The 19,414-nt window shown below is 43.2% G+C and overlaps 1 long non-coding RNA gene across 1 annotated transcript; it reads left to right on the top strand.

The window, feature by feature from the left end:
• The first annotated feature begins 10,190 nt into the window (after positions 1–10,190).
• On the top strand, positions 10,191–17,985 carry LOC126534788 (uncharacterized). The gene is made up of 4 exons (XR_007600396.3): positions 10,191–10,413; positions 11,930–11,965; positions 14,639–14,843; positions 17,551–17,985. It is a non-coding gene; the product is annotated as an uncharacterized lncRNA (long non-coding RNA).
• The last annotated feature ends 1,429 nt before the right edge of the window (positions 17,986–19,414 follow it).

Here is a 19,414-nt window from a genome sequence, read left to right as displayed (position 1 = left end):
AATCCCGGCCACGGCGGCCGCATTTCGATGGGGGCGAAATGCGAAAACACCCGTGTGCTTAGATTTAGGTGCACGTTAAAGAACCCCAGGTGGTCAAAATTTCCGGAGTCCTCCACTACGGCGTGCCTCATAATCAGAAAGTGGTTTTGGCACGTAAAACCCCAAATATTATTATTATTATTGTGTTAATGTGGGTGGACCAAGTCTACCTCAAACTCTCATCTGCAATTTTCTGTCTTTCAAAAAGTTACAGTACAACTTAAGTGCTCTACCCCAAAATTTCTTGCTCATCGTTCCTCCTGTTACAGTAGCATGAGGTACTGTATTAAAAGCCTCTTAATTCTCTTCATTCTTGCATAAGCTGAATCACACAATGCCCTCTAATAATGTTACTGCTGCTTATGGTGCACTGATATCTGCCAGAATAGACAACTTTTGAAGAAAAGTTTTCTTTGTACTTTGTGCATGACGTAGTGTGAGCATGCATGTATTTTGACATTTTTACGTCTCCAATATCAGCTACCTGATAGAGTACTTATTATGCCTGATCACGCTTATATGTGCAGTGCAGTGGAACAATGCATATTGGGCAATGGAGGTTTACGAAGTATTGGGAAGGGTTTTACAATTGTGCCCTTTGATTTCTATCGGTATAAGTGTTGCTTCTTAGATTTTACATATGCATGTCCCCATTATGAAATAGCATTCGTAAGTTTAAGGGTTCAATAAACGATGAAATAAATTTCAGTGCAAAGGCTTTCTTTACCTATAACTGCCCCCCCCCCCCCTGGCAGGGGTGTCTGCGTCAGCAGGCGTTTGGTCTGTTGCGAGACCACGTACCGGAGCACACGAGGGTTGGGCCCTCCCGCGTGTAGCCGTGCCTGGCTGAGCCGTGTCCGGGCAAAAGAGGATCCTGGAGGTTTAGCCAATGCCAGGTATTTGGACATTTACGGCCCCTGGGTGGAGGCAACACACCTCTTTGGCCTACGCCAAGGAGGTGTGTTGGCCAGGAAGAAATCGCAGTCGCCTTTTCCTGTCCTCGTCTTCCATTTTCGTCTTTCTATCTCCCTTTTAATGTGTTTTAATGTGTTTCGTCTTTCTCTCTCCCTGTGTCTGCAGGTCTTACAGCGTCTCTTGTCTGGGCTCCACGGTGGGTGGCTGGCGTTGCTGCAGAACAATGTCCCTTTACATATGAAAAACTCATACCCTCCACTCCCTGATCGCCCTGAGAAACTAGGGCGCACCCAAGAAGTTTTCAACTTTTTTGACCGGAACATTGACAATTTTCTACGCTTTCATTTGATACACTCAGATAAAAAAGAAAAGACAGCGAGAATAATCTCACCTTTTCTGGTTGCAAAGACACTTACTGAAGCTTTTGGCCCAGGTTATAAAGTCTCCAAGTTGGCAAGCGGCGATCTCCTTTTAGAACTCCGCGAAGAGAAAAAGCAAGAAAAACTCTGTAATCTAGTATATTTCAGGAGTCTTTCAGTGAGGGTCACACCGCACCGCACAATGAACGCCACCCGCGGAGTTGTTTGTGATGCTGATCTCATGGAGCTTACTGAAGCTGAACTACTGGTGGCTGGAGCGATCAAAATGTGATCAATGACAAGACAATAAAGATGAAGCGCGATGGCAGGCACATTGAAACAAAGCACCTAATACTAACTTTCGCACTAAGTATACTACTTGAGACCATTCAGGCTGGGTACATAAATATCCGGGTCAGACCATGCATCCCCAATCCTCTCCGATGCTTTAAATGTCAATGATTCGCCCACAGTTCACATAACTGCCGAAGCCGCCAGAATTGCGCTACATGTAGTGCCCAAGAACACCCATCTGACAATTGCGAGAATGCTCCACACTGCGTGAACTGTGATAGGGAGCATGCCGCGTACTTGCGGTTCTGTCCATCATAGAAGAAAGAAAAAGAAATTGTAACAATCAAAGTTAAGGAAAACATATCGTTCAAAGAGGCACGCAGGCGGTTGGCATACCTGCCAAAGAACAGCTTTCCCGAAGGGGCGCGTCAGGCGGCTGTCCGACCCACACCCAGTGAGGCGGCAGTGACGCCATCCACCGCCCCGGCGGCTGCAGCCAGTGCTCTTACACTGCCCCAGCAGAAGACGCCATCTACATCTGGGATGGTGGCCTCAAAGGTTTCGTCTACGGAGACGGGGGCTTCACATAAAACGCAGCGCTCGCAAGAGCACCTGTCCACCGCCTCGGTAGAGGCCATGGACACCGCAATCAGCCAGACAGTGCCACCAGCGCTTAAGGAGCGGCGAGCCTCTCTCGACAGCTCTAAAAAAGACAAGACTCGCTTCACGGCGCCTGGAAACGGCCCGTGAGCTAATTCTCGTCTCTTAAACGCAAAGCATACAACACACTTACCATAATGGAGACACAAGTAGTACACTAGAATGTCAAAGTATTCTTCCACAATCTCGATCACATTAAAGAACTCGTACATAAATATAGTCCAAAGATGCTCTGCGTTAAAGAAACAAACACATCTCAAACATACGCAAACTAATTTTCTCCGACAGTGCGCTATTTTTCGCAAAGACCGCGATGACACGGTCGTGTCGTCTGGGGGTGTGGCTATCATAGTTGACAAAAGTATTGCGAGCCGGTAATGAAAACTGCATACGCCTCTGGAGGCGGTTGCTGTCCGAGCAGTGTTGTTTAAGAAGCTAGTCACTATTAGCTCTACATACATACTTCCGAATTACCAACTTCACAAAACAGAATTTCAAAACTATGTAGATGAACTTCCGTCGCCCTACACAGTTGTCGTCGACTTAAACGTACATAACACTTTGTGGGGAGACTCTCGTTGCGATTCGAGTGGTCGCCTAATTGAAAACTTTCTCTTTTCCTCAGGACCATGTATAATTATTAAGAAAGAGCCATAACAGCACATAACACGTACTCATCTATAGATTTAAGTATATGATCAAGTACACTAATTCCGTACCTTGAGTGGACCGTTCTGAAGAACAACTTTGGGAGCGACTACCTTCCAATTATTTTAAACCTAACGAAACGAGATGGACGCTCACCACATTTTCTGCGATGGAACGTGAACTCAGCCAATTGGGAACTGTTCCGAGAGCTGACGTACTTATGCGGAGATAACATTGCTGGTTTTAATCTAGACGACGCTATGGCATGTGTAACAAGTTTTGTTATTGATACTGCAACTAAATGCATCAAGCAAACTAACGGACTGGCAAGAAAACATCGCATCCCATGGTGGAAGAACGAGTGTCAAAAATCCCGACAAAAGGGAAATAAAGCCTGGAGATTGCTTTGAAATATTGCAACCACCGAAAACCTTAATAATTTCAAACAAGCCAAGTCACAAGGCAGGAGAACACGTCGACGTACAAAAAGAGAAAGTTAGGATAGGTACATCTCCAGAATAAATTGGTAAACTGATGAAACAAGAGTATGGTACAGGGTAAATAACTTAACAGGTCGGGAGTCACATCCCCTACCGTTAGGAAGTAGCCAAGGTGATAGCCTGGTAAATCAGGCGGATTCTCTAGATGAACACTTTCAATATATCTCGACTGCATCGCACTATGCAGAAACATTTCTAAGACTCAAAGAACGCGAGGAGTGGCATCCCCTAAACCGCAAAGGGTCATCGAGTGATGCTTCCAATTGCCCATTAGTTTGGCGGAACTTGAGGCGTTCCTCGCTTCTTGCAACAACTCAGCGCTAGGTGGCGATAGTACCACATACGAAATGATTACGCACTTACACCCTCAAACACTGGAAACACTCCTATGTCTTTTGAACACCATGTGGGCTGCGGGGTATATCCCATCGTCCTGGAAAGAAGCTGTAGTCATCCCCGTACTTAAACAAGACCCGGCCTTATACAGCAGCTACAGGCCAATAGCGCTAACAAGCTGTATGTGCAAAGTTTTTGAAAAAATGGTAAACCGGCGCTTAATCAGCTTGCTAGAATGTGACAACAAACTAGACCCCCTTCGATGTGGTTTCCGAGAGGGAAGATCGACAATAGAACACCTTGTCCGCATTGAGGCAAACATTAGAGATGCATTCATTCACAAGCAGTTTTTACTTTCAGTATTTCTAGACGTAGAGAAAGCGTACGACACGACGTGGCAATTCGGGATCCTCCACGATCTTTTTGCGATGAGCGTCCATGGGAATCTCTTAAACACAATTGAAAGCTATCTGTCTAACCACACTTTTCGCGTAATAGTTGGCAATGTTTTGTCTAAACCATTCACCGAAGAAACTGGTGTTCCGCAAGGGGACGTACTTACTTGCACACTGTTTATTGTAAAAATGAACAGCCTGAATACAGTCGTTCCACGCGCAATGATTTATTCCGTTTATGTTGATGATGTACAAGTAAATTTCAAGTCATGCAATATTACAATGTGCGAGCGAGAAGTACAGTTGGGATAAACAAATTGTCTAAATGGGCGGATAAGAACGGCTTCAAAATAAACACCCAAATAAGTACCTGCGTACTCTTCCAAAACAAGAGAGGGGTAGCACCACTGCCTAGTATTAAGATGAAGGGAGACCAACTCTCTGTGAGCAGCCAACATAAATTCCTGGGAATCACTTTAGACTCAAAGCTCACGTTTATTCCCCATATGCAAAATCTGAAAATAAAATGCCTGAAAACAATGAACTTTCTCAACCTTCTGTCACGCACTACATGGGGTAGTGATCGAAAGTGCCTTCTGAACTTATATGACAGTCTTGTCCGCTCCCAGTCTTTGATTACGGAGCAATAATTTGTAATTCTGCAACACCATGCAAGTGCATTAAAAATCCTAGACCCCGTCCACCACCTAGGTATCCGTCTCGCGGCCGGTGTTTTCAGTACAAGTTCAATCCAGAGCCTCTACGTAGAGTCAAACCCATGGTTACAGTGGTACACACAAGTGGCACAAGGTGCAGTATGATATGCGACGACGACCGATTGCATAAAGCAAGAGCCGCATCGAGCACTTAGGTGGTGAAAGGCGGGTCCATGCGTGAATCCCGTCATGCAGCTTGATGCTATCCGTAGCAAGGGAGCCTGTGTGCGCTTGATTGACTCTCAATATTCCTGCAAAAATCTTCCACTACATTCCTGCCTTTCTCTTATAACGTATTTATTCCTCTTCCGCTACCTCTCTGTCGTCTTGACGTAAAAGCGCCAGGACTTTGAATGGCAAGCAATGTGCAGTAAATACACGTAGGCCTCGCACGGCCCTCCATTTATTTATTTATTTATTTATTTATTTATTTATTTATTTATTTATTTATTTATAAATAAATAATTCTAAGGCGAAGTATACATACCGCAGCTTGTCGTAGGAGTCCCAGTTGTTGAAAGTCGCGATTCGTTCGTAGGTCTCCAGCCAGGATTCCGGGTCTTCAGTAGCTGCTCCGTGGAAGGTCTGTGGGTCCCGAGGTTGTTGCAGGATAACGGGTTACGCTGGGGCAGCCATTGGGGTTGTCATGGCCCCGATCGTCTTTGCCGTTTGGCTAGAAGTCCGTGGTGTGGGGGCAGTCCTTGCAGTCTGCGGCTAGCATGCTGGTCTTGGGCGATGTCGGTTTTGTCCTCGGGCTTCGGGCTTGGATCGCGGCTTTGGGGAGGTGTTCGGTACATGAACGCACAAGCACCTCTACAAGATCCTTTACCGAGTTTCGACGCGAGAACGCGAAGCTGTAAGACAACAAGTGTACGAAATGCTGCGCGACGACATCATCCAGCCGTCGAAAAGCCCGTGGGCATCTCCTGTTGTACTGGTGAAGAAAAAGGACGGAGCCCCACGTTTCTGCGTCGATTATCGTCGTGTGAACAAGATCACGAAGAAGTACGTATACCCTCTCCCATGGATAGACGATGCATTCGATCGGCTCTGCAACGCTAAATACTTCTCGTCGATAGACCTCAAGTCTGGCTATTGGCAGATAGAAGTCGTCGAAAGAGATCGCGAAAAGACCGCTTTCATCACCCCAGACGGCCTCTACTAGTTCGAGGTTACGCCATTTGGACTGTGCTTTGCGCCTGCAACGTTGCAGCGCGTGATGGACATGGTTTTACCAAGATTGAAGAGGCACCCCTGTCTCGTTTACATGGATGACGTCGTTGTTTTCGCCGAAAATTTCGACGATCCCCTTAGGCGGCTCGCAACAGTACTAGAGGCCATCAGGTCATCAGGGCTCACTCTGAAGCCGGAAAAAATGCCGCTTTGTTTACGATGAGCTTCTGTTCCTAGGCCACGTCATCAGCAAATCTGGAGTACGCCCCGACCCGCAGAAAACAGCTGCCATCGCAAAGTTCCCGCCGCCCATCGACAAGAAGGCAGTGCGTAGATTCCTTGGAACGTGAGCCTACTACAGGCGCTTTGTCAAGGACTTTTCACGCATCGCTGAGCCGCTAGCGCAACTAACCAAATCTGATGTCGAGTTCAAGAGGCAAACGCCACAGGCGGACGCATTTCAAGAACTAAAACGACGCATGCGGTCGCCGCCGGTACTTCCACATTTCAATGAAGACGCCGATATCGAAATCCACACTGACGCCAGTAGCCCGGGCCTTGGTGCCGTCTTAATCCAGAAGAAAGACGGACACGAATGGGTGATATCTTACGCTAGCTGGTGGCTGTCGAAAGCGGAAGGCAATTATTCTATGACCGAAAAGGAATGCCTCGCCATCATTACGGCTACCGCAAAATTCCGCCCTTACCTATATGGGAGGCCATTCAAAGTGGTCAGCGACAATCACGCGTTGTGTTGGCCAGCTAACTTAAAGGACCCTTAAGGACGGCTGGCACGGTGGAGCCTCAGACTACAAGAATACAACATCACTGTAACCTACAAGTCCGGACGAAAACACTCAGATGCCGATTGCCTATCACGTGCCCCCACTGACCCGCCACCGCAAGATGACGAGGATGACGCCTTCCTTGGAATGATAAGCGCGGAAGACTTCGCTGAACAATAGCCAGCAGACCCGGAGCTAAAAAGCCTCGTCGAGTATTTGGAAGGGCACGCCGACGTTGTCTCTAGGAAACTTAAGCGCGGATTGTCTTCGTTCGCGCTTCAAAACAACCTACTCGTAAAGAACTTTTCACCAGTTCGCGTCAACTACCTTCTTGTTGTTCCGTCGGTGCTGCGTCGAGAAGTACTGCGCGCCCTACATGACGATCCGGCCGCTGGGCCCCTCGGTTTTTCCCGGACGCTATCGAGGATACAAGAAAGATATTATTGGTCACGCCTAACCGCCGATGTCACCCATTACGTCAAGACGTACCGAGACTGTCAGCGGCGCAAGACACCACCGACAAGGCCAGCGGGATTACTACAGCCAATCAAGCCTCCTTACCGACCTTTTCAGCAGATCGAAATGGGCTTGTTAGGACTGTTGCCGACATCAACTTCCGGAAATTAGTGGATCGTCGTGGCGACAGAATATCTCACCCGCTTCGCTGCCCTTATGAAAATGACTGTTGAAAAGTTGTTGGCATATTGTTGACGAATTGTTGACTCAATAGCCTTTCAACAATACCTCAACAATTATTGAAACCACAGGCAATAGTTCAAGAGTAAAATTGTTGGGCAGTTCACAACAAAAAAGTCGTTGACTAAATTCTGTTGGTATATTGTTGAATAGTATTGAGTATTATTGAGCCATTGTTGAGCAGTTTTCAACAATAAAGTCATTGACTAAATTCTCTTGATATATTGTTGAATAGTATTGAGTATTATTGAGCCATTGTTGAGTAGTTTCCAACAATAAAGTCGTTGACTAAATTCTGTTGATATATTGTTGAATAGTATTGAGTATTATTGAGCCAATATTGAGTAATTTTCAACAATGAAGTCGTTGACTAATTTCTCTTGACATATTGTTGAATAGTATTGACTATTGAACCATTGTTGAGTAGTTTCCAACAATAAAGTCGTTGACTAAATGCTGTTAACTTATTGTTGAATAAAATTGAGTCACGAGCAATATTGAGTTTCGAAGTACATGTGAAAAACACACGCACATATATATGTGTGCGTCTTTTGCACATATATGTTGCTTTACTGATCACTTGATCACCATTGCATATATACAGGGTGTTGTTTCACGTTACTTGAACCATATACGTATATACACGTGTTTCAGCTAACTTTACTCAGAGTTTAAAAATATGCCGATGCACCATAAGACGATGCGACCAAATGCATGTTGCTCACTCTTGTACGTGTCACGCTATTCTTGTATTTTTCCCAAGTAGTTAATTAGTCAAGAAAATTAGCCATTCTGAAGGAACAAAGTTAGGCGAAAAATTCTAATTAGAAAGCTCTAGAGCACTTTGCAAAACGTCCTATTAGGCAATTTCTCACTTTCTATCTATTAAGTGTTAGTGTTTTTCAGCTTACTGCGGATGCCCGTGAAATAGAAAAAATATCACCTGACATATCCGCTTGCGCGCCGTGCTTGCAGCGCTCCCAAACGAGCATACCATCGAGCAGGGTGTGTTGCCGCTTAAAAGGCGACAGGGCAGTGACGAAGGCGTTGGCTGTGGTATTGACGCCAGCGACGTGCTTCCCTCGCTGCGGTTCATGATGGCGATAAGCAGACGGGTGTTCACACCGGTTAAATGGCATGTTTTCGTTTGTGCGCAGAAGGCTTAGGAGCAGTGCAATCACGACTCGCAGGCGGGCATATGTCACGTGGTGCTTTTTCTATTTCGCGAGCATCCGCAGTAAGCTGAAAAACAATAATACTTAACAGATAGAAAGACAGAAACTGTTTATTCGGACGTGTTGCCAACAGCTCTGCAACTTTCTAATTGGAATTTCTTTCCTAACTTCCTTGCTTCAGAAGTTGGTTAATTATGCTTGCCTAATTAGCTAATTAAGCAAAAATACACAAATAGCGCGACACGCTACATACCAAAGGGAGCAACATGCATTTAGTCGCGTCGTCATAGAGTTTACACTCGGCCTAAAGTTAGCAGAAACACCCTGCATATATATATATATATATATATATATATATATATATATATATATATATATATATATATATATATATATATATATATATATATATATATATATATATATATGTATATGTATATATATATATATATATATATGCAGTTTCAGAAGACAAACGTCCCTACAACCGATGATTGGACGCATCCTGCATTTCCATTGGCGTCCATTATAAGGGGCCAGTGCCCTGGCTGTGTGTTAGGAAACGGCATTGCATGCTTCCATGTTAAATATGATCAAGGTGGCGGAGAACGTTAACAAAATTCAAGTCTGGGGTTTGACGTGCCAAAACCACGCTTTGATTATGAGCCGCACCGTAGTAAGAAACGCCATATTTATTTTTGCCATCTGGGGTCCTTTAACCTGCACCGAACGCACAGTACACGGTAGTTTTTGCATTTCACCCCAATCGAATTGCAGCCGCCGCGGCCGGCATTAGATCCCAAGCACTCGGGTTAGTAGAGCAACAGCTCAGCCACTATGCCACCACGGTGGGTGCGGCGGAGAAAGGAGTGAACATCGTTTTTACAGAGTGCGTTTCGCTTACCCGTTAGCGCGCTATACAGAACGAAACGAAAAGCTTGGCCGATATGTACGACATGGTGCTCATATTTCACATGGAGGCCAAATTCTTTTCTGTGACCTAGACGGGGTGCTGGCGAATGTGTTCGGAATCTGCTCGGCCACCAAGCACAATCTGCGCTGCTATACGTTCTCGGTGACAAATCGCACAGCGCAGGAGCACACGCACAAATGTTTAAAGAATGGGACGACAGACCGCCCGCAGTTTGCCATGACGTCGAAATAAGAAGCACAAACTGCGACGTTTCTGTACTTTTCTGGTCAATAGTTCAGTTCGCATGGTTGCGGCACGCATTACTTTTTTTTTTTTAAATCCAAACGACGAAAACTTTGCGCGCACAAATTAGCGCGGCGTTTGTGACGTTTGAATTTGGCGCCTTTTCCCGCGCATGCCATTAGCTCCGGCCGGTGCACAGCGTTACTGCGCTAAAGAAAGTAGTTCATCAAAAAAGCGAAGCAAAAAACTTTCATACACTTGCAAATCGCCACAATTGTTCAGTAACAACATGAGATCACATAATTTGTTATCCAATGGTACAATTTATGATAATATAAGCGTGTATTTGTATGAGTGTACATGTATGATTGCGCGTTTGCGATGTTGCTGCTTGGCGCATTCCGGCGAGTTCGTGCACGCCGTTAGCTTGAGAGTTTCCTGCGTTTTCTGTGTTCTTTGTGTGCTTCGCTGTGACATCTTTGGAATATTCCTGCGTGTTGCTCGCTTTTTATGGACTTGTTGCCTCGAAGATCGCCATGATCGCCTCCGACTCAGCGACATCAAGGGTGAGTGAGTGTTTCGAATTCCCCTTGTTCGTGCATTGCGACGCGGTGAACGGAAGCGGGGAAATGATTTCAGCGCTTGTGCGTGTCTTCCGCGCGCGTCTTTTCTAGTTTTCATTCCTAGTACTATCCTTCCGTTGCGAGAATGCGTTGTACAGCACTAGATTTGTGGTAGATAACGTGGAGTTTTGTCCTGGTTTAACTTTACACTCCGCTTGTGGTGACGTAAGGCAGCTATGTGGTGCCACCTAAAACAGGGCATGTTGTACGCCATGATTTCTGATACGGTGTTCGAGCACCGATTGAGTTAGCCTTATTAATGAGCGCAAAACAATGCGACGTGAAACCATCCGATCTGTACTGTAATCGAAGATATTTCGTTTGCGCCACGCTAGTACAAGGCGTGTGAGCGAGCTTTCAGCAAAAGGGGGGGGGGGGGGTGCGGTGGGATTGGAGAAAGTGTATTCTGTTGCGCTGTTCCCTTCAGGATCGAGTGACTCCGCGGTGCTTCAAGGCCACTATCTGACACGCCGTGCGGCCGATGTTCGCGCGATCGGAAAACACAGAGGAGGCTGTCGCGCAATAACAATAAAGAATTTCAAGGGTGTACATGCGATACGTGAGATACAATAGGGTTGATGCCAGAGTGCTGCGAAATCATCGACTTATACGCCTTGCCAACCGCGTGCGTTTTGTTTTCCCCCAGGTCGCGCGCATTCAACTTTATTTTTTCATCTCCTTTCGTCGCCATCGAGTGCTTCGCCCAAACGGCTTCGCGTAGGCGCTCTTTGCATTCACGGAAAGGCAGATTTCATGGCACTCCAGGTCCTACAACATTCAAAATAATGTAATTTCGTGAAATTGCAGCTTTTCGCACTTCAGTAACTGATTTAACAATAGTTTCAAAATCAGTAAAGGAACGAGATGCCTGGCATATCTGCGTTGTCGTCCCACTGTGTTTCGAGGCGGCATGTATACGTTATCGGCAACATAAACATCAATAATTAGCATTGTTTCTTGTGACTATAGAAGTAGCTAGTTATGTCGAAAAGCAATTTTTGCTTTGAATCAGAGCACTATAGAGTGAACAGATTGAAAGGGGAGCGCATCGTTGTGAAATAAATCACGACGCTTTGCCACAAGCTTGGAATAATGCTTTGTCGAAAGAGCAGTTCTGTGAAATTCTTTCTTTGAGAGTAAGCAAAACTTCAGTAGCATCAGGTAGACGGGGAGTAAAAGAATGTAACACTGGTTTTATATGAAGGAGCTGCCTTTAATATGTGGCCATAACAGTTAAGTAGATGCGTGGAAATAATGGTTAAAGTAACTAGAGGAATGTGAAATAAATTTTTTGACAAGCTCACACTGCCATTGGCAAGAGCGGCCACACTTTAGTGTATTCAATGACTAGTCATTTGTATCCGTCCATTTATGTCAGCCTAATGGTCCATGTAGCTCTTTTGATTGTCGCTTTTGCTGCATCGTGGCTTCACGTTTTAATAGTGACATCTTTTTTCAGATTCAAAATGAGCTGGGAGAGGCCCCAGCTGGAACGGTATAATTGAATTCTTTGGCCATCCATTCTGTAGCGTCACGATGATCAAATACAGTGATACCGTGAAAATGTATTGCAGGAAGCAGAAAAAACAACAACATTGCTGATGCAACTACAACGCATTTGCTCCAGTGATCAATTGGTGCAGAGTGCCTTCATTAGGAGACATGGTGCCTTTAAGCACTCAGCTTAAAGACTTTGCAACTGCACCGGGACTGGGAGTGAATTTCATTGTCACTTGTGAACATATTAAACGCGGAATGTGCCGTTTTCAGTGTATATGCCTGATATGAGAGGGGCGTTCAGAAACTTAGTGTGGACATTAGTGCACACTAAGTTTCTGAACGCCCCTCTAACTAACTAGAGTGCACATCTTTCTAGTTTTACCAGAACGAAGGTATTATGACCTACGTCATACAGCAGTGCACAGCTAGAGGTATCAAACCAGAACAGCAGCACCCTTTGAGAAAGTTGGCTGAAGAACAAGCAGCGATCGGGGCTTTCTGCATTTCAAGGGCCAAATTCCAAAAAGATTGATGCCGAGCTGGACGGTGTGAAGTGCCGGTCACCACATGCTGTAGCCAGCATGGCATTTTTAATCTCCTTGGCATTATGTCTCGTTAAGATACAGAAATTGCATCACTGCTCATAAAGAAATTGGAAATTGGGAGGTTGAGGGGAAGTGGAAGGGCTCCCCTCTGGAGCAGCCAGTGCATGCCCTTTGCTATACTGATAATCCTACCTTAATGAGAACCAGTGATGCATGTTAACCTATTACGCAGCCAAGTGCATTCCTTGTTTTGTATTAAGGGGACACTAATGACACCTTAAATGAATTTAAAATAAAGCATCGTCTTAAATAACTACTTCTGTAACTTTCTTGGTAGTTGTTTGATTATTAGAGAAAATAAAGCTCAAAGTTCAATTTTCTGAGTATCGCCCCAAAATCTTTGTGCTGACACCTCATTGTCACATCATGGATTCCAAGTATTTTTTCAAACTTGGGCTGTATTGGTTCTGTAAAAGTTCCTGACGCTTTTTATTTTGGGTTTTTGGAATACGATGAAGAACATCTTTATTTGTAAAAAAAATTGCTACACCTCAACAGACATCATCAAAATCCATGACGTCACAGCAAGCGGGTGTGGTAACTTCAAGGCAGCACTGCCACCAATCTTTCCTCTTGCTGCTTTTACAGTTTACTCAGCCTCTTGTCACGGTATGAGTGAATCTCTTGAATTGTAGGAAGGTCATGTACAGATACATCTAAAATAATTTTTCTCTTTAGTGCTTTCATGCCGTAGTTGCTTAGGGGTGTTGGCACAGCTCCGCTAAGCACGAGGTCACAGGATCAAACAGCCGCATTTTGATGGAGGTGAAATACAAAACTGCCCAGGTATCTTGCAGCCTGATTTGGTAAAAATTAGTCCAGAGTTCCCCACTAAGGCGTGCCTAAACATCAGATTATCGTTTTGGCACTTAATACGCCAGAATTTAATTAATTTAATTTTGCTTTAGTGCACCTTTAAGCTGTAGAATTCATGATGTTTGCAAAAACTCATGCTCAAAGTATTCTCCATAAAGATTAAATAAAGAGTAGATATAAGTGTCTATTTATATTTTGAATTGTGGTGATACATGATGACTATTAGAACGGTGGTACGAGACAGACAGAATTGTAATACAATGTATGACGGCACGATGATGCACATCGAGGAAATGACTGAGTTTCCCTAGAGGTCCCTGACGTGGACATCAACTGACTGTCCACAAACTTCTGAGTTCACTCCGTGATCTTGTGCAGCCTGTGCTTTGCGAGTCGATTAATTTAATTGAGGTGGTGGTTGGCACATACTGTCCTTGCAGCTTATGTACATTTCATACAGTGGAGTGGAATCTCGCATATTACTTCTGCAGCACAGCAAGCTAACGTGACGTGTAGTGGTAATCTTAGTAATGATCGACAATCATGTCCCTCTTTGAGCTCCTAATGCTGCTTGCCAACACAAGCAGCAGCAGTTGCCCAAGATAGCGGGAAGGAGATTCATTGAAAAGTGGCATATGCCCAGGGTCGCATACCCAGTCACCCAAGCTGTTCCAACGGTTGATTTTGAACTCTTCCCTTAACATAGCAGCCCAATCTCCCCATTAGACCATGGACTACCTATTGACACAATTGGATGGGAAAATAGAGACAAACACCTGAAAATATGAAGTATCCTAAAAATGGTAATCACAATAAATAGTACTAGATGTGCATTAGCGCAAGCTCTTGGGCCAGTTGGTGCGTGATGAACTTGAAAAAGGGGGGTACCAGCAAAACAAAGGACGCGCACACACGTAAAAGGCGTTAGACAGGGACGGACGCTGGTCCGTCCCAACGTCCGTCCGTGTCTAATGCCGTTTCCTTGTGTGCGTGTCATTTGTGTTTCGCTGGTACTCCCCTTTTTCAAGTACTATATGTTTGGATACTTTGGCTTATTATTCTTGTTTGTGCTGGATTGTTTTTCTGAAACATGTGGCGTCCAGACAGCATAAGAAGCTTGTAAGAAGTCAAGTTTAGCAATCTAGATTTGCAACAGGTACTTTTGTAATTTATTTACAGTAGGGCTGTTGTGTGAATGTGCTTGAAATGCTTAAAACTGTTTTGCTAACATTTACTTAAACATGCAGGTTCACATAGGTTGAAGGAGTGCACATTGAGAAGGTTATCCTGGCACAGTTTACCATGGCCTGCCATGGTAGACCAGGAAAGTTTGCAAGGGCCTTGCTTCACCATGTGTTCACAGAGGAGGAGCTCATGGGCCATTTGGGCTTTGGAAATAACACCAAGGGGCAAAAAAGGCTCTTGACCCCACCAGGGTCAGTGCTGTTATAGGCAAGTACCATATATCCTGTCTGGTTGCATTTTTACATTCACATTTTTTTCTAAAATTATGAACTTGCCATTGGCATAACAAACGACTTTCAAGTAGCCCATGTGTGCAATTGTATGCGACAATAGCCTACTATTTGGATTGACTGTTCGTACGATCTTAAGTGCGTAATGCCGCCATACTCAAATGCTTCTAAAATTTAAAAGCTGCCTTCACTGCTGAAAGTTTTTAGAGGCTCCACCACATAAAATGAGCTGCATTTGCGCATTAGCAGTGTTACTTGGCTGTCATTGCAAGGAATAGTTGTCTGTGAAGCACGCTCCAAATCTATTGGCATGGAGGACATGTTAGCCTGAAAAGTTATTCTAATACGCGAATTGCGGAGAAGGTATGCTCTAGTGTGGTTACTGCTCAGCTCGAGCAGGAGCATGTTCACCAAATTGCAGAAGTTAAAACAGCTCTCCAGGTTCTGAGATGTGAAACAGTAGTTTCACCAATTTTAACAGACCACATTGAATTAAGGTTGCTCCTATATTGAAGGAGGTCCATGTGATGCCAGACAGCAGCCTTTTAGCAGAGGGAACCTGAGTGGTGTGGCAATTTTCTTTTGGTTGTTTCAATCAAAGAAACAACAGGGACAGAGTTGCAAGCATTGCTGTCAACAGTACTACGTTTAGTGGGCGCTTACTCATTCTAAGCACTTAACCTATGACTCGTATTTATTAACGCACACTTTATCACTTTGTATTCTAAGATATGAAAAAAATATTTATGTGTATTCTAAGATATGAAAAAAATATTTATGTGGCTTTTCCCCATATACTTCAAAAAATTGAGAATAGGCTCTTGGGGCCTAATGTATAAAGCTTCTTACAGACCATCGGACATGTCCACTACTCCCATTCTGAAATTGTTAGAATTGATTCCTGCTTCCTTACTTCACCTACCTGTTAACAGGGTTATTATGAACCATTGCCAAGTAGATTATGGGCTTAAATTAATCAAAAAGATGAATGGGCTTTTCTGTCACTCTTGTTTAGCCCGTTGAGGATCACATTTTGGGGAGAAATATGCCTCTCTAATTTAGGAGTTATGTATTTTTTGTGGTGTGCAAACGCTCAAAACTTTCGAATTGAATAGTGTCCTATTCAATTTAGTCTTTGAATGGTCACTGTTTGTAAATGCGAGTATTCTAATATTTCGAAACACCAATAAAACATGAAATTTGAGCCAAAGTACGGTAAATTCTCGCCTCCAATAACATAGTGTAGACATAAAACGTAACAACTTCTAATAGCAGACCAGGCTACGTTACTTCAGTAGCTGTACTTTAGAGGCTGTACAGCAATCATTTATGCTTACTGAAGAGTCCTGTGCATGTGACGAAACTTTCTGCTGCTCCATTTGTGCTTTTAATAAACAGCTTTTCATAACATAACAATGACAGAAACTTGCTAACTTTAATAATACTAGGATGTGAGCCTCATCTTACATTAATTGTGATATCAGCTGTTCATTATTCAGAAACTATCCATTATTTGATTTGCTTCTAGTATTATTCGGTTCAGCCTCAAAAATCACTTTTTGCGCACCCTTAATATTTTTATTGCAGATTTAAGTTCTTCAGAGTGACATTCCGAGAAAATAAACTGGTAAATAATATTTTTAAATAACAATAAAGTGGCAATACCATTTCAGTATTTGCAGTTTTACATGTTTTATTTTTTTATGCAGGATAAAGCAGCATAATTTTTTTGTGTAATGAAACTTACAAAAAACTTGTGGCAACACTCCCAAATTACTGCAATGACAGACACCAAGGAGCTAGGTGAAAAATCAGTTTTGGAGAAACGCAAGGAGCAACAGCACTATAAGAATATTTTCTAGAAGTCTCAGAAGGTTGCAGCACCTCCAGTGGGATGCTAGGCAACACTTTGTTCTGAAAAGGCAAATTTTTTTCAGAACGTTCCATCACAGCCACAGATGTACGGCAGTGAACCCTAAAAGGGTTAAAGAAGTCAGTCCTATCGCATATGGCTCTTAAAAGACGGCATTTCTTCGTCTCTGTCACATTCTGCATGTGTCATGCTAAGCAGCTTGGTGCAATACACGGAATCCTCATTAGAACAGTAATTGAGTCGTCGAGGCAGAAAACATACTTCACTATAAGCAGTGTCTTCTTTAATGTAGAAAGTCTTAAGTCATTGTAAGGCGAGAAGTACATTCCGATTGCATGTGAACTCAGGAAACCTAACATCAAATGAAGCTACACTCAGTTGTAGTGACATGACAGTATCGTATTTGGAGCATGGAAAAGCACAGTGAAGTGCAGCAAATTTTAATTATGAAAGTTACAAGAAATAATTTTAGTTGTCAGTTCAGGTTTATTTATGAATGACATGAATTTGTTTCACCATTTCGTTTCTCAGCAAGCAAAGCTCACATCTTTGACATTGAGGATATTCATAAAGTTATTTTGCTACAGTGTTTTGTTCCTCTTTGCCCTTTCCTGCATTTGACACTTAGTGGAGTCCTGTGCCGCACTGAATAAATCTAAATGGTCATGCTGTAAAGCTGTACCCGTGGAAAGTTGGACTAAAGCAACACAAATACATAAATCAATTTCGTTATAACGAGGGCAGATTGCATGCCATTCTTTTGCATTTGAAGGTGCTTTTTAAAACTTGTTCTGGCTTCTTGTTTTTGCAGGCTTCACGTGTCGCAAATTGCCTGGTACCAACATGCCCTATGTAAAGAACTGTGGCCTCGCTTCTCGCATGGGACCAATAACCTCTCAAGAGCCCAAGTTGGACAGCTCAAACCAAAACACAAGTGTTGTGCTTTTGTAACTCTCGACATTTTTATGTTCTGTGTTAGTCTCCTGAAGGGCCCAATTTGGATTTCTCAAATGAGCTTACAAATGTTGTGCCTTTCTATGCCTTCACATTTTTATGTTAATTTTATTTATGTTAATTATGCTAGTCTCCTGAGAGGTCCACATTGGATTGCTCAATCCAGAATACAAGTGCTGTGCTTTGTTATAGTTCACTACATTTTTATGTTAGTTTTTGGTATGGTTCTAGTAAGGAAAGTGTTTCCTTATTAGTATATTTTTTAAGTATCTTAAGCCATTTCATGCCAAACCACCCAAGTTTGTCAAGAACTGTTCCATTATGGCAAACCATTTCAAGTTTGCTTGATTTTGAGTAGGTACAATGAGAAAATTTGCCTTCGTACATACACTTGAGTCGTTCTAGGGCAACCAACCAACGTTCTTTTGACCATCACAGATATAGTTGAAGCTCCAAACTCTTGCTCCCCATTTATTTTCCTTCGCAAAAATTTTTTTGAACTTTGGCAAAAATTTATTGTTCTTGCCCAGCTAAGCTAGAAGGCACTGATACACGTTTCTTCTGAAAGGGAAATTGTATGATCCAAATATTCAGATGGTGTTCATGTCAAGAGACTGAAGTGGTGTGAGTGCCAAAATTTGCAAAGTTTGAATTTTCTTCTAACATAGGGAAATACAGAAGGCACAAAATAAATATAAAATCAGACTGGTTGACTTGGGATAGCTGCAAAATATTTCAAGCCTTAGAGGTTCAGATGATCAGCTAAAAAACTGTAAAGTTCAAATTTTTTGCAAGAAGCTTCGTGTTGAAGGTAAAAAAATTAGCTTTGGTGGTTGGCACAAAAGTATATGTCGCCCATCGTTACACAGCCCTACATGTCTGCTATACATGTGACAAGTAACAAAAAGGTATTATTGTTTAAGTGCGATAAATTATTTTTTATAATGTTGATTTGTGGATCACACATACAGCATAAATATAGCATAAATATATGAAGCCATGTCATCTAGTAAGGAAATATTGTTAATATAATTAGCCACAAGAACTATTCAACAAACTGACTGCCTTTTTTATCATTGCGAAGGCAGGTGACGTCTAGCGCTGCAGCTGCAGTCTCAATTCGTATTTTTTTAACATGAACACAAGAAGTGGTTGCCAATGGTGTCTGACCACATCAGACTAAACATGGCACATATGACTTATAGATGAGCATGTTCCGGCTCTAAAACAGTGGTAGCAAACAACACCACAAGAATTTGTTCGTACTCATGTAGGTTTTCAGTCCTAATTATGAAGGTGTTTTCTACTTGCATCGTCATTGGGCTTCAGGGAGCAGGGCACAAAGTGTCCTGCTCCCTCTATCTTGCATTGCACTGCGACATGCCCTTTTAAAGGCTTTGTATAAACAATATCAGTGCTCTTTCTGGATTTACTGTCTACATAATAGCTGATATTTCTTTTTGTAAACTGCACGAACCATATCTTTTAGCACTGCAGGATTCCCTCACGTATTTAATACGTACGAGGTCTGTTAGAAAAGTATTTGACCTTTTTTTACGAACACCTGATGAATATGTAACAAGTGCATTTTCATCAGCCGCCCTTGAACCTTTGTGCGCATGCACGAATTTTTTCCTGCCTGCCAATAGCGTGACTTGCTGGGACGCAGCATTTGAATGAGGTAGTACACAGTGCTCTCGTCGGTTTTTTATTGCAAGGAA

The sequence above is a fragment of the Dermacentor andersoni genome, chromosome 4, assembly GCF_023375885.2.
Source record: "Dermacentor andersoni chromosome 4, qqDerAnde1_hic_scaffold, whole genome shotgun sequence".
Taxonomy (NCBI): Eukaryota; Metazoa; Arthropoda; class Arachnida; order Ixodida; family Ixodidae; genus Dermacentor; species Dermacentor andersoni.
Note: the sequence above shows the minus strand (reverse complement) of the source record. Positions and strands in the feature narration are given on the sequence as shown.